This window comes from Melospiza melodia, chromosome 14, assembly GCF_035770615.1.
Source record: "Melospiza melodia melodia isolate bMelMel2 chromosome 14, bMelMel2.pri, whole genome shotgun sequence".
NCBI classification, from domain to species: domain Eukaryota; kingdom Metazoa; phylum Chordata; class Aves; order Passeriformes; family Passerellidae; genus Melospiza; species Melospiza melodia.
Genome location: NC_086207.1, coordinates 3,650,467 through 3,664,884, shown reverse-complemented (window position 1 = coordinate 3,664,884; position 14,418 = coordinate 3,650,467). Strand labels below are relative to the sequence as shown.

General features: G+C 51.9%; 1 protein-coding gene across 1 annotated transcript in view; it reads left to right on the top strand.

Annotated features, from left to right (window-relative positions):
* Positions 1 to 1,669: 1,669 nt before the first annotated feature.
* The window catches only part of SIL1 (SIL1 nucleotide exchange factor), a 433,884-nt gene continuing 421,135 nt past the window's right edge, over positions 1,670 to 14,418 (top strand). Inside the window, exon 1 of the mRNA XM_063168343.1 lies at positions 1,670 to 1,736. The gene's annotated coding sequence lies outside the window, so the exon portion shown is untranslated. The remainder of the gene's footprint in view (positions 1,737 to 14,418) is intronic.

The window sequence follows — 14,418 nt, the reverse complement described above, 5'->3', positions numbered from 1 at the left end:
GTGGATCCCATGGCCTGTTCCTCAGCCACAGCCCAGCCCTCACCAGGGAGGGCTGCACAGCTCGTGGCTGATTTTCCATCATCTCTGCAATGCCATCACTCAGTTGCAGTTCGGAGAGGGGTGGGAAATGCTTTGGCATGATTTTAATCAGCAGAGTGCTTTGAGTGAATGAGGTGAGGGGACCAGTGAGCTCCCTGTGCCTTCTCTGACTTTCTCACCTCATTTCAGCATCAACCAGGGGTGCCAAGACTGAGAATTTACACCCTTGTGTTTACCTGAAACCTCACTACCTTCCTCTAAACCTGTGAAAAATAAAGGGGGTGCTGAAATAGCCTGTGGCAGGGATGATGTGATGTGTAAAGCCAATATCTCCAGATCATTGCAAATATTCCCTCCTGATCCCAGGCATCCATCCCAGATATTCCCACCTTGTCACCAGCCCAGAGCACTGGGCGCCACCTCCAGCCCTTCCTTGGACATGTGCAGGGCAGGAGACTCCAACACCTCCCTGGGCAGCCCCTGCCAAGGCCGGACCACCCTTTCCACGGAGAAATTCCTGCATTAGTCCAACCTAACACGATGCACAGAGGCACGCCAAAGCAGGCGTTCACTCCTGAGGGACAGATCCTCCAGGATGGGGTTGCTGCCCGGGACACGCCGTTCCCACAGCCAGGGAGGCTCCCGCAGCCCAGGGCAGCGGACACGGCTCAGCCCGACTAACCCAGCCCGGGACATGGCTCAGATCGGCCCGGGACACGGCTCAGGCTCAGCCCGGGACACGGCTCAGATCGGCCCGGGACACGGCTCAGGCTCAGGCTCAGCCCGGGACACGGCTCAGGCTCAGCCCGGGACACGGCTCAGGCTCAGCCCGGGACACGGCTCAGATCGGCCCGGGACACGGCTCAGGCTCAGGCTCAGGCCGGGACACGGCTCAGGCTCAGCCCGGGACATGGCTCAGATCGGGCCGGGACACGGCTCAGGCTCAGGCTCAGGCTCAGTCAGACAGGCTCAGGCTCAGGCTCAGGCTCAGGCTCAGGCTCAGGCTCAGGCTCAGGCTCAGGCCGGGACATGGCTCAGATCGGCCCGGGACACGGCTCAGGCTCAGGCTCAGGCCGGGACATGGCTCAGATCGGCCCGGGACACGGCTCAGGCTCAGGCTCAGGCTCAGTCAGACAGGCTCAGGCTCAGGCTCAGGCTCAGGCTCAGGCTCAGCCCGGGACATGGCTCAGATCGGCCCGGGACACGCCTCAGGCTCAGGCTTAGGCCGGCGAATCCAGTCCGGGACACGGCGGGGCCAAGACAGCGCCGCCCCCGCCGCCTCACAGGGCACAGGCGGGGCCAGGATCAGGGGGTGGGGCCAGGACCAGGGGGTGGGACCAAGAGCGGTGGTGACAGACAGGCACGGGTCAGGGGGTGTGGCCAAGAGTGGGGCCGTGCTGAGTGAGTGGGGCGGGGCCACGGGCGGGGCCAATGGCAGGAGCTCGTGCAAGGACGGCGCTGATTGGCTAGAGCGGGGCCGGGGCGGGGCGGGGCGGCTGGGGCCGGGCGGCGCGTGCGCAGTGCAGAGCGGTGAGTCGGGGTGGGGGGGGTAGCAGGGGGCGGTGGTGCTGGCGGCCCGTGAGGGCCGGGGCGCAGCTCCGGGTCGGGGATCTGCGATCCGGGACGGAGCCCTGGTCCCGGCCCGGGGGCACCCACTGCTGCCTCCCTGCTTTGCCCTCGCGCGAGCGGACCCGGCGGTAAGGCCTTGCCGGGTGGAGGCTGCCCGCCGGCCCGGTTCCCCTCATTGGCTGTGGCCGGGCCGTTGGGGACGTTGCGTGTGCGGCCCCGGAGGCTCGGCAGCCCCGGCAGGACGGGCAGCCTGTGCGGCTGGAGTGCTGCAGCAAACGCGTGCCCTGTGAGGGGCACTTGGCACACAGGGCAGGGGTCCCTTACACTCAGGGCTTTTAAACAAAAATCTTACACGTGAGTTTCCCCCAACGGGCACAGATTGGATCCTGCCTGGAGCACGAGGTTGTGTGACCTCTGGCCTACTGTGTGCCCAGGCTGCTGTGGAATAAAAACGTGCTGGAAAAATTGAAGTAGCTCTGGGATATTAAAATGGATGTTTCTTCAGGGTGTGCGCTCTGTAACATGAGGTCTGAATTTTAAAACTGGTTTAATTGTTTTGGTACAAGCCCGCATATGGTTTTCTGGCAGGAGAACTGGTGAAACGATGCATTCATTCCACAAGACCAGGAAGAGAACGCTGAGCAAATGGGATTTTGTATATAAACACTGTTTGGAATGTTGCCTTAAAATGTTTAAGTTCAGTGGTTGACTAACACTTGCATTAGGAGTGAGCTTTGACAGAGCTCTGATGCTGCCCACCTTCAGGAGGGTCTGGGTTTACACCAAGCTCTATAGACACAATTTCTTTAGTTATTCTGCAGTGTGTCTTTGCTAGAACTAACCCTGTCTGAGTGCAGCGCAGAGGCAGAGCTGCCTGCGCTGGTGCTGCTCAGTGTGCGGGCCAAAGGAGGGTGATCAGCAGAGGCATTTCTGTGGTGGAGCTGTCTGTGGAAGAAGCTGGTCCGTGCACAGCCTGGCAGGAGCCTTTTAAGTGCAGATAAGTGTCCAGAGGATGTTAGAAGATGGTGACATGCCCTGTCATTTACCCAATGTGCTGCCGCAGTGCTCCTGCTCCCTGTGATCATTTGAATTCATTTGTTCTCTGGGAGTAGCACTGTTAAGGGATGCACTTCTAAGTTTCTGTCTTTTCTTTCCCCCAATCCTGCCTTAAAATGACCCAGCCTAATCCACTTAGTTTTTCAGCAGCTTCTAGGGTATTTCTGTGGTGGAAGTATCCAAAATACTGTCCCAGAAACTTCAGTGTAGGAGTCCAGCTAGCAGAGGTGAGAGCAGCAGTGTTCTGGAGGCTGCTGTCTATGTGACCATGTATTTACTAAATTTGAAAGGATACAAATACAATTCTTGGTAAGAAATCAGCTGGAAACAATTCCTGGTGAACTGTCAGAACAGCCTTTGACCCCACAGTGTTGTCCCTGTGTCCTGAAGCAGCACAAGAGCAGGGGTGGTGCTACTGCCACCACCACCTTCATTTTTACAGTGGAGAATTCCTTTAGCCTGAGCAATAAAACACCTGGCAAACTCCAGCACCCCCACACCTGTCTCTGCTTCTGCTTGGGTTGAGCAGATGGGGTTGAAAGCACAGCAGCCATACCTTGAGAATTTGTGAGGCAGTGGATAATTTGGATAAATTTAGGGATAATAGTCAGCCTTTCCATGTGCTAATCCTCGGTGCTACTGACTCCCTCCGTGGCTTTTGTAACCCACCTCAGCTCTTACACCCAGTGTTCTCCTCTGAGAAAAAACGCTCCACTCAGGCTCGTGAGGGAGGTGAATCAGCTTTAATTAAGATTTGTTGAGCACTTTGTTGATAAGTTCTCAAAAGCTGGTTGCTATTTTTTATGAGCACGCAGATATTCTTAGCACCTGCAGTGGGAAGTGACACAAGGCTGGGGGTCTCTGGGAAGCAGCCCTGCCAAGGGAGACGGCGCCTGCTCACCGTGAGATCCATTCTGGCTGTGGTTCACAAGGCAGCTCAGCAAAACCCCAAATCCCTCTGAGTCTTTGGGAAATGTGAAACGTTCCTGAGAGCTAAGCCCTGCTTTTGCATGAGATTTGTAGCTTTTGCCCCCTTGCTGGGTTTCTCCCAAGCTGCTGGTTGGGTTTGGTGCAGCTGTGTTCTGGTGTCACCTGCTTTGTAACACCCTGTGGCAATGGCTTTTAACAACTGTCCCCTCAAATTAAGGTGTCTGGGGTGGGCAGGGCTGGGTGATGGCCCCTGTGGGCTTCAGGCATTGCAGAGGTCAGTGGGGTGGAAGGGGAGGAGGGAAGCTAGGAAGCCATGCCCTCCCCCAGGTCAGCATCCCACTCCCTGCTGGCTTCTCTGCTGCAGCAGCAGGTGGCAAATGAAGCTTGATGAGCTCTGTTAGTGAGGGATAAGGAAGGCGTGAATGGAAACGGTCACAGCAGTGCTGGCTCTGTGTTGTGTGGGTGCCCCTCAGCAGGATGAGGAGCTCTGTTGTATTTTGGGGAAGAGAAGGCTGTTCATTTGGCTTTGTCACTGCTGTAGGAGTAGCCAGATGGAGGATGCTGAAAGGAAATACAGGGCTGGAACAGCCTCCTTGTCCGTGCCCCTGTCCTGAGCCAGGTGAGAGATGCTTGGCTCCAGGCTGGGCAGCGGTGGATGGTAGTGCAGATCTGGACAGGGCCCAGTTCCCTCTGGGCCTTGATGGAATCCCACTCTCAGAGCCTGACAGCCCATCTAACTTGTCCTTGCAGCAAACTGAGCAGCCAGTTTGTGTCTTGCCTTCATAGAGTGGGGAGTCCTGTGGCTGGTTTTCCTTGTGAGTAAACCCTGTTAAAATCTGAGAGCTGGGACTGGCCCTGGAGGGAGCAGGGATGGAGAAACCCCTCCACAGCTGGTGTAGGGCAGCATGTTTTATACTGCTGACTGCTCTGCTGGCTGCCCAGACCCTCTGGTTTGTGTGTACCTCAGAGCTGATACCAGCACAGAGCCCAGAACTGGGTATTTTATGTTTCTGGATCACAGAGGGGAGTTCAGCTCTTTGGAGCTGTGGTGTCACAGTGCTGGCACATTTAGTCTGGTCCCCAGTTTTCCCCAGGTTCCCTCTGTCTGGAGAACTTTCCCCTGGACTCTGTTTGTGTGCTTGATCTCTGTTTGTGCTGTTTCCAAGTACACTTCTTTGCATTGTTTTCCTTGCTTTTCTTTCTATTGATTTGTTGGTGTTTTGGGAACTTTTCTTCAGTTTATCAATTCCCATCATGACCTCCAGAGTGCCTCCAGCTCTTAACTCCTGGGCATCCTTTCAGGTTTTATAAAAGTGCTTTCTCTTCTTTGTTCAAACTATTAATGGAAAGGTTGAACAGAAGCAGACCTGGGCTGAGCTCCCAGGGCTCATACACAAGGATTTCTCTTGTGGTGACAGGGAATTGCTGATGGCTACCCCTCAAGTGTGTGGGGTTGAGTTGCTTTGGTTGGTCTTTTTTTTCTTATTAATGAGCACTGGGCCTCATGAAGGTGAGCTTGCCCAGACCCAACTCCTCTGGCTATTGAAAGCATCAGATGGATAGAGTGAAAAACCTGCTTTGTGCTGGTCAGAGGTGTGATGGGCAGGTCTCTGTAGGGGAGGATTGTGTTGTGCTCTCCTTCTGAAGGCTGAGGTGATTTTTAAGAGCTTTCATGAACTTTGTTCACCTGGGGCTTCTTGCTGATGCTTGCTGGGGCTGTCACAGCTCTGAGACAATCCTCAGCCCTGCTTCCCGTTCAGAGCTGCCTCAGCAGTGGGCTGTGCATGGGGGAAGTTGTGTCCAGCATCTCCTGCTCCCCTTTTCTCTCCATAAGTCTCTCCTCAGTGAGAGCAGGGCTTGTCTGTGTGTGCCTAAGGTAGCAAAAATGCATTTTTCTCCTCAAGCAATTCCAAGTTCCTTGTGGGGTTGCTCTTCTCTGGAAAAGAGAAAACTGCCTGCTCTGGAGAAATTAATGACACTCATTTTTAATCCCAAATATTGTGTCATGGTGAGTGTGTCATGCAGGACACCTCACTGCACCAGGCCTCTGCTGTCACCTCAGTGCCAACTGCTTAAGGAAGAGCTGAAATAGATTTCACTGGAGCAAACATCTCTGCCTAGCTCTACCCTCCCTGAGTTCTGTGAGTACTGAGCTGCTGGGCTCAGCTGCCTGAGGTTCAAGAATTGGTCCTTTTCTGAAGTGCTATTCCATCTTTCTTTGCACATGGGTGTAACTGTGGGGTGAAATTTGGGCCCCACTGAATTTAAGGACAACTCAGGATTCCTCTGTGGTGTTCATGTCTTCCTCCTTTCCAGGCTGGTAACTTGTGGTACCCAGCTGTTCAATCCAGCTGTGCTTCAGGGACACCATCAACAGGATGGAGATGCTGTGCCCTCTTTGTTCTCCTGTATTGGTCTGTGGCTGATGGTAGAGTCATGGAATCGTGGAATATTCTGAGTTGGAAGGCACCTACAAGCATCGTTGTGTCCAACTTGGTGGATGCCCTGACCTAATTTCAGTTCTAGGGGAGAAAATTCAGTCTCCCTAAAACCTTCCTATGGCTTCTGTTGGATTCTTCCTCACTTTTCTCCAGGGGGCTGTGTGCTGTAGTTAAATATGGATGGAAAGGTTGTGTTCCACTCTGGATTACAGCTGAATCTCAGTGGTGGATAAATTGCATCCCAAGTCTAGTTTGCAAAGCCCTTTGGGCTTCATGGGCTGCAGGAAGCTGTATTTTATTCTGGATGTGTGTTTGCTGATAATTCTATAGGATTTGCAGACAGCAGGTTGTAAGAGCCCTGATTATACTGGTTCCCTGTGCAGTCAGACTCTGCCCAAATAATTCAAGTGCCTGCTGCAGAGAGAGGGAAAGGAAGATGGAAGGATGATTTAGAAATCTCTGGAGTAGATGGGAAAAAGATGCATATGTTGATCTGAAGGAGATACCAAGCCATATATGTCTTCCACCATCTAAATAAGTCAGGATTTTTTAAATGGTTGCCTACTTAAAGCCCAAATAATTCCTTTAACGGCAGGTTTTAAAGGTTTAACCTAATTTTAGAATTTTGATTTCAAATGTCCTTCCATAAAATTAACTTTTTGAATGCAGAATGCTTTAATGTCTTCCATGTTGGTGCTCATTTGCAAGAAATCTCTGCACAGTTATTTCTTATGTACCAGTTAAATCTATCAGCCAACAGTGTCAAGTGTAGCAAAAATGCTATAATAATATTATGGTCTAATAATAGTTATAATGATTCTAATTACCTGGTGCAGCTTTAAAGAGAGGCAGATTCAGAGATGAGTGCAAAGGAGGTGTTTAACCTTGAACTGCAGAGGCAGGGCTCTTCCAGAGGTGCCTGTGCTGCGCCCTCTCCTCCCCATCAGACATCCCCCTCCCTTTATTTCCTCCAGCAGACTGGGAGCAGCACTCTGGTGTGTTTTTAATGTTCACACCTCATTCTGGCTGTGCTCAAAGAGTGCTGGTGAGCTGAGGATGAGCACGTTTCCTGCAGTACCTGGGAGTGTGAAGCCTGCTCGTGTTCAGCCTCTGTCTGCCCTGCTCCTGGCGTGCTCCCACAGCCTGATGATTGTGGCACTCGAGGATTGCTCCCACCCTCGGGAGCTGCAGAGCCTCAGCAATCTCCATCCTCTCTGCAAGCTGCTTGTGCTGCTCTTAACCATTAGGGGTGGCTTTGCCACAGCCTGGGAAGCACAAAGCCAGAGTCTCCTGATGGAGAGCATTGGGGGTGTGCAGGTGAGTGGCTGAGAGCTGTTGATCCCTACAGAGGCTTTGCTGTGGGGGTAGCAGAGCACTGGGCTGGTGCTTGAGTGCTGTGCTTGCCTTGCCTTTGACAGGCTGGCCCCACAGAGCCTTGTCAGAGTCTCTTTCCCCAGCTGCTCCATGTGCCAGCCCTGTTACATCACTCCCAATGCCCTTTCACCACTATTTTTCCTTTAGGAAGGATGCTGGGCTGCATTTGCTGTGTTCCTGTGGTTTTTGCCCGATGTTGCTGAGTGCTGTTAGTGCCTTGGGGTGCCAGAGCTCATTGTGGCTGTAGTGTAATGGATCCCCTCGTGTCACAGCTGCTCTTTTAATCCTGTGACATGAGGGGTGAGGAGTCCCTGGCTCACAGACCAGCAGCCTTTCCACAGAGGAAGCTCTGTGTGGACTGGAAGTTGACAGCTTTCAATGATTATATGCTGAACCTTCTTCCTATAAATAATTGATTCACAGGCTGATGAGAACTACAGGAACTTGTCTCTCAGTTGCTGCTCCCTGGCATGGACAGCAGCTGGAAATGTGCTGTTTTCCTATAAAATGGATCCAGAGGTGCCCTTGCAAGGTTTTCTTCATTTCCAGCCTGTTGATAGGCTGACCTGCTCTGCTTCTCAGGGAAGCCCTGCCTGCCAACACCTGCAGCACACCTTGTGCCAGGCCTGGTGCTGCTGAGAGCTCTGCCACCTGCAGCCTTTCCCTGGGGGCTGTTCAGCCTCTCCCTTGGGCACGTTCAGCCTTTTCCTAGGACAGGTTCAGCCTTTCCTTTGGGCAGGTTCAGCCTTTCTTTTGGGGAGGTTCAGCCTTTCCTTTGGGGAGGTTCAGCCTTTTCCTAGGGCATGTTCAGCCTTTCCCTTGGGTAGGTTCAGCCTTTCCTTTGGGCAGGTTCAGCCTTTCCCTTGGGCAGGTTCAGCCTTTCCTTTGGGCATGTTCAGCCTTTCCCTTGGGCATGTTCAGCCTTTCCCTTGGGCATGTTCAGCCTTTCTTTTGGGCACGTTCAGCCTTTCTTTTGGGGAGGTTCAGCCTTTCTTTTGGGGAGGTTCAGCCTTTCCCTTGGGCAGGTTCAACCTTTCCTTTGGGGAGGTTCAGCCTTTTCCTAGGGCATGTTCAGCCTTTCCTTTGGGCAGGTTCAGCCTTTCTTTTTGGGAGGTTCAGCCTTTCCTTTGGAGAGGTTTGCCTTCTTGCTGGAGTCAGTGTGTGTGTTGGTGCATCACCATGGAGATGAGGCCACAGGAGCTGCAGGGCGCAGCCTTTTCCAGGCTCACGTGAAGAAGGATAAGGTAACGGGCTCCTCTTATTTAGGGAAAATGGTTTCTTGGAGTAAATAAATCGTCAAAGAACACTTGGCATCAGCTCAGGTGCTGTTAAGGAGAAGATCTCTTGAAGCCAGAGCTGTAAGGCTCATGCAATATTCACTTGCTTTGCTGTGTTCCACATCAGGCGTTGCTGCTGTGCCCAATGCTGACTCACTGACCCACTTGTGCTTTTACTTACCCCGAGATAACAAAGCTCCTGTTGCTTTTCTCCTCCCTGTGTAGGTATTTGTCATCCTGCCACAACAGCACCTTCCTGGATCCTTTCCTTGCCCACTGAGTGTCCAGGCTTTCAATGCTTTGAGTGGTTACAAGGCTTCACTCCCATGGCTGCTGCTGCATTGGCCGGGTTTGGGGAGGACGTGGAGGGTGTGTGGCTGCAGTGAGTTCTCCCCCATGCAGAAACACCTCTCTGGGTTGAGCACACCCCAAAACCCTGTTCTGGTCATGCAGACATTCTTGGGGGGTTGGGACACTGCCCTTTCTGTGTGCCTGCCCCTGGCACACTCTTTCCTTTCTAGTTTCTGGCACACAGAACCCTCCCAACAAGGTCTGGAAGGGCCCTGTGGCAACTCTGCCCCATTGCCTCCACGTCTTATTCCAGACTTCATCTGTAAACATCTCTTTGCCCTTGCTAAAAACACTGTCTCTTAATTTCTCTCTGCAGGAGTATTATTTAATTTGTAACAGTTTTAGGACGTTATTTGAAAAATCCGATATGAAGCTGTATTTCATTTACTGTAATGATACACTAATGCAGGCATATTTCAAAGGCAGGCAATGCAGTACTGTGGGGTTTAATTAAATTTTGTTTTTCAACTGAGCATCAATAGACAGACAATAACAAATGGTGGACAATATGCATACAGAACAAAGTCTCTTCATTTTCCTTTTCAAGACTGTGGAAGTGAAAATGTATAGCCCTTAAAATGGACTTGGCCTGCTCACAACTGCTGCTTTAGTGTATTTAACTCACTTCAGGAGGAGTTTTTTCTTCTTACTCTGCCTTAATTAATTTTCTTGCTCTCTTCCTGCCCACAAAATAAACTCTTACACTGTGGAAAATGTCCAGCAGGAGCCGTGGGTGATCTAAGTGCTTCTGCAAGTTCTGCATGTAGTTTTGAATACTGTGTTGGTATCTAGTGTGTGATGGCTCCTCCAGATGGGCCCTCCTGAGGGTGACAGAACAGAAGGGCTGGGTGTGAGGTTCCTGTCTCTGGGAACTGGACATGGCATGTGCCAGCCTTGGAGAGGGAGGGAAAAATGGTGCTGCTGCCATGGTTGTACTCAAATCAGGAATCAGTAAGTGGCTCTGGAGTGCATTTTGTTCCTCTTCTCCCAGCAAGCGTGGGGTAATCAAGTACAGAGTGTGTGTGGGGAAGCTCGGGCAGAGTGTTCCACATCAGCAGGAGGCTTCTGGGAACCATCTGAGTGCTCACAGCGTGGCACTTGGACACGTGTTCTTGGGTAAAGAAATTTGTCACTGGTGCTGTTAATGGGCTCCTTTGTTCAGATTTGAGGAGCAGGGTGAGATGGGCTGGCTGAGGCAGATTTGGTTTCTCCAGGTGTCTGGAGAAATTACCATTGTTCAGGAACAGAACCAGAGTTTGCTGAGGAACCCGATGTGAGTGTGACTCCCACTGCCCTCCAGCCCTTTGATTCTCTCAGAAATCTCCCAAAGGCAGAGAGCTGAACAAAGCATTAATTTTTCAGAGGAAGAGTCTCCATTCAGAGATGTGAGTTCAAGCCATGTCCTGGGTTGATGCCTAAGGCTTTGCCTGCTTAACCTGCCTTCAAAGGCTGGGGGCAAGGGCTGTGCCTGGAGCTGGCACTGCTTTCCACCGCTGAGCTGGGCTGGGTCACAGTCCAGAGAGCTGCTGGCTGGAAACTGGAGCGTGCAAAGGCTGGGAATCTGTGGGAACCTGACTCCTGATGTCTGTGCAGCTGTACCTGCCTGAAAAGCATGGCTGGAAATGACAGACGGGAGGCCGTAACCTCCTCCTCCTCCCTGGCATCTCAGTGTAACGCTTGCCGTGTTCCAGGCACAGCCTGTGTTGTTTGCTCCTTGCTGGAAGCAGCACCCTGAGTCCTTTGCAGCTCTCCTGGTGCCTGGGCCGGCTGAGGGTTGTGTTCTGAGCTGGTGAGAGGCTCCTGGAGCAATGGATGGGGTCCTGTGCTCCTGCCAGTCCCTGTGGCTGGAGAGGAGTCCTGGTACAGACAGAAGGGGTATAAATAGAACTCGTCATCAGGCACCGGATGCTGTTTAAATAAACTGGGAAAACTCCTCACAGCTGAGGTTTGTACTGGCCCTGCTAATGCTGGGGGAATACCCCATGCCTGAATCCTTGTTCTTCCCTTGTTCCTTGCTTTAGGCTGCCAGATTTCCCATTTGCTCACTTCCTTTTTTTGATAGGCAGTGTCAAGGCTCTGTTGCTGGGGTTTGGGGCAGGATGCTGCTTTCTGGTGACTTGAAGCAACACGTCCAGCTTCTCCTGTCCTTCCTTTGCATCTCCTGCCTTTCTGCCTGTGGCTGCTCTCACTGTGCCATAAACTAATCTCCTTCCAGCTAGGAACTTCAGGCCTCTTGCAGACTCACTTTTATGGGGCCATTATCCATCATCTATAGAAGGAGAGGCTTTCCTGGCTGTGGCAGGGCTCAGGTGGCTGCTCCCAGATGGAGCACACTGATCATCTGGAGCCAGTGGCTGAGCCCTGGGCTGAGGGATGTGCCCTCTGTGCAGACCACGGAGTGCTTGAGCCTGGTCTTTGCACGAGCAGGTGAGTGATTTGAGATCCTCACAGTACTGCTGGCATGATTTATTCTTGCAGAAGTGCCCACAGCAACTTCAGGGGTTTGTTCTGCCCAGCAGGATTGCAGACAAGGACATGCCTGGGCCCTGTGCTTTAGTGGCTCTTGCAGGACTATGCAGCAAACAGGACCTGCAAGGGGCCTCAGCACAAGGGCACAAGCCCAATGCATGGGGAACTACAATGGTGCTTGGGAGTGAACAAAAATAAGTCTATTTAAAATGAAAAGGTAGTAATCTGTAATGCAGTTTTGAGGGAATTCTTGTAGCAGGAGAGCATGTGCTGGCTGGGAGGGGAGAAGCACTTGCTCAGACAAGTGATAATCCATTGCAGCCCATTCCAGACACCTGGCAGATACCAGCCTTCCTCAGGCCTCCCTGGGATGAGCGAGGTGCTGTGCCACTGGATGAGGAATGTGGAGTTTCTGGACTATGTGGAGTGCTAATTTAAACACCAAACCCTTGTTCCTGATGGGAGCTGCTGGTGTCTGCCTGGTATGGGGTGCTGCACGGGATCTGCAGTCTCACAACAAGGAGCGTGCTGGGCTGCTCAAGCACTCGGGGCTGACACGGCCAGCTCGCTTCCTTGGATTTCTCCTCTGGAGTTTGGCAGCCGTCTGCTTCAGGGAGCACAGTGGCCTCATAAGAGTTTATTTGATCTGACACATGACAAATTGTTTCTGCTGGCGGCTACTTGAGGCACAGTCTGTTCGCTGGCAGCCGCGGCTCTGCGGGCGCTGGGAAGTGGAGGAAGGCAGCCCTGCCTCCTCCTCTTGGGAAACATCAGTGCAGAGAGCGTTGCTGTGACCCCCCCTGCCATCCCAGCCTCCTTTCTGCTGCTTGGTAACGGTGCTGCTGGCATGGATTATTAATGGTGTTTGTGTGCTGGGTGTGTCTGCAGGTGCTGGTTGTGGCTCCCATGGCGAGGCAGAGGAGAACCTGTGTTCTGGAATCAGACCCAGTTGCCACTAAAAACACTTTGTTAGGTTCCTTTTTTTAGGACACCCTTTTAGCTCTGCAATGAGCAGCAGAATATTACATTCCTCAGCAGAATAAAAAGTACATGTCCCCTGTGAGATAGTGTAAATACATTTTATCTGTTCTATTACCTGCAGTTTTCAGAATATGTCCCCTAAGCATTTTAATCTTGTTTTCCAGGGTTGTCTCAGAGTGAGGAATTGTTCCTATTTGCAACTTTGGGAATGATTACTTGTTCATTAATTTCTTCCCTTTCCTGCTGTCCATCTATTATTGCTTCCAAGAGAAAAAAAACCTCTCTGTAAATCTCCTCCAAAACAGGGCTGAGTGCCTGATTAGACAGAGAGTTATGTGTGCTGGGAATGTGCTCCCAGGAGATCATCCTGGAGCTGTGCATGGAGCCCTGGGTGCTGCTGTTCTATGCCTTTGGCACACAGAACCCACCAGGTGATGCCTTTTCCTTGGTCTTAAAATTAAGAGCCAGACATAGATAGGGGAAAAAGGGTTTTTATCTTGGTATTTAATATGGATCTTTATGTTGCACCACTTCACCAAGGTGGAATGTGCTGAACTGCACACACATGGTAGATCACGTATACAATTTATAGACCTTGCAAATTAGCATATTTAACAAAGATGCCTCAATGAGAGGCTTGAAGGAACAGCCTGATATCTTTTCCTATTTCAAAGTATTTCTCACTAGATGGGCTTAATTTTAGTTTACAGGATGTATTTTAGAGGGGACCTTGGTTTCTCAAGACAGCTTAGGGCTTTCCAGCCTCCAGCTGAGAGGCCTTTTGGATGTTTGGTTTTCTGGCCTAACAGAATGCCAGGCTTATGGTAAGTGATCAGACATAAGGAATAAGGGCACTGAGAATACATAAAAGGTATATAAAAGAAAAGGCAAAAATCCTCATGGCATCACAGGTGCCTGGGTTGGCTCCCTGCTCCTTGCCCTGGGATGAACAAGCCCAGCAGGCAGCACGTGCCAGGGCAGCCAGGCACACCTGGAGCACACCTGGGAAACACCTGGAGCACATCTGGGAAACACCTGGAGCACACCTGGAGCACAGTGGCAAGGCAGGAGCTGGAGTCAGGGCAGCTCCAGCACCCAAGCAGGGCTTTGCTGCTGCTGTGCTTTGCCTGAGTGCCGGGGCTGTTACGAAACAGGAACGAGATGGGACAATGCAGAGCAGTTCCTGCTGCCACGCTTTTGTCCAGCAGCTAAAAGCCAGTTCAGAGGGTTTTGTGGAAGCCTTGTTTGCTTTGGTCTTTTTTTGCTCTTTCTTTAAGTACAGACTTAAAACAGCTGGAGACTGGAGGCCACTGTAGTTATTGTTTCTTCCTGAATAGCACAATAAATGTGCCATTTGTCAGGGTCCTTGCCTCAGAAAACATGTGGCCTGTTCCCACTGCTGTTCCCTTTGACATATGAGGAACTGCCCCTGCCTGCCTCTGGGTGTGTGGAGATTTCTCACTCCCTCACTGGGGTCAGTGCCAAACTTGTCTTGACGTGTGACGTGTGTGGTCACTGGAAGTCACTGTGGAGGCTGTCACTGAAACAGCCTGGATTCACAGAGCAGCTTCATTTAGATGGCAGCTGATGGAGGAGCTCTGCAGAACGGCTGGGTAGAAAACCTGTGTGCAGGAGGGGACAGCTGAGAGCTGCAGTTATCGTGGGAGAAGCTCAGACATGTACAGACGTGGTGTGGCAAACCTGTGGTGGATGTGCCATGTCCCACCTGCCATGGCACCACCAGGATGCACAGGCAGCTGCTCAGGATGTTCTGGTGTCTCACAGCAGAGAGGAAGGTGCTGCAGGTGCCTCTTGGATCAGAGCTGAGGGTGTGTGAGGGAACAGCCTGCTGCTCGCTCTGACAGCAGATTTCGAGCTCTTGGCTTTGCCAATCACCTCACAGCAAACACCAAGACATGGGAGTGAAAGTC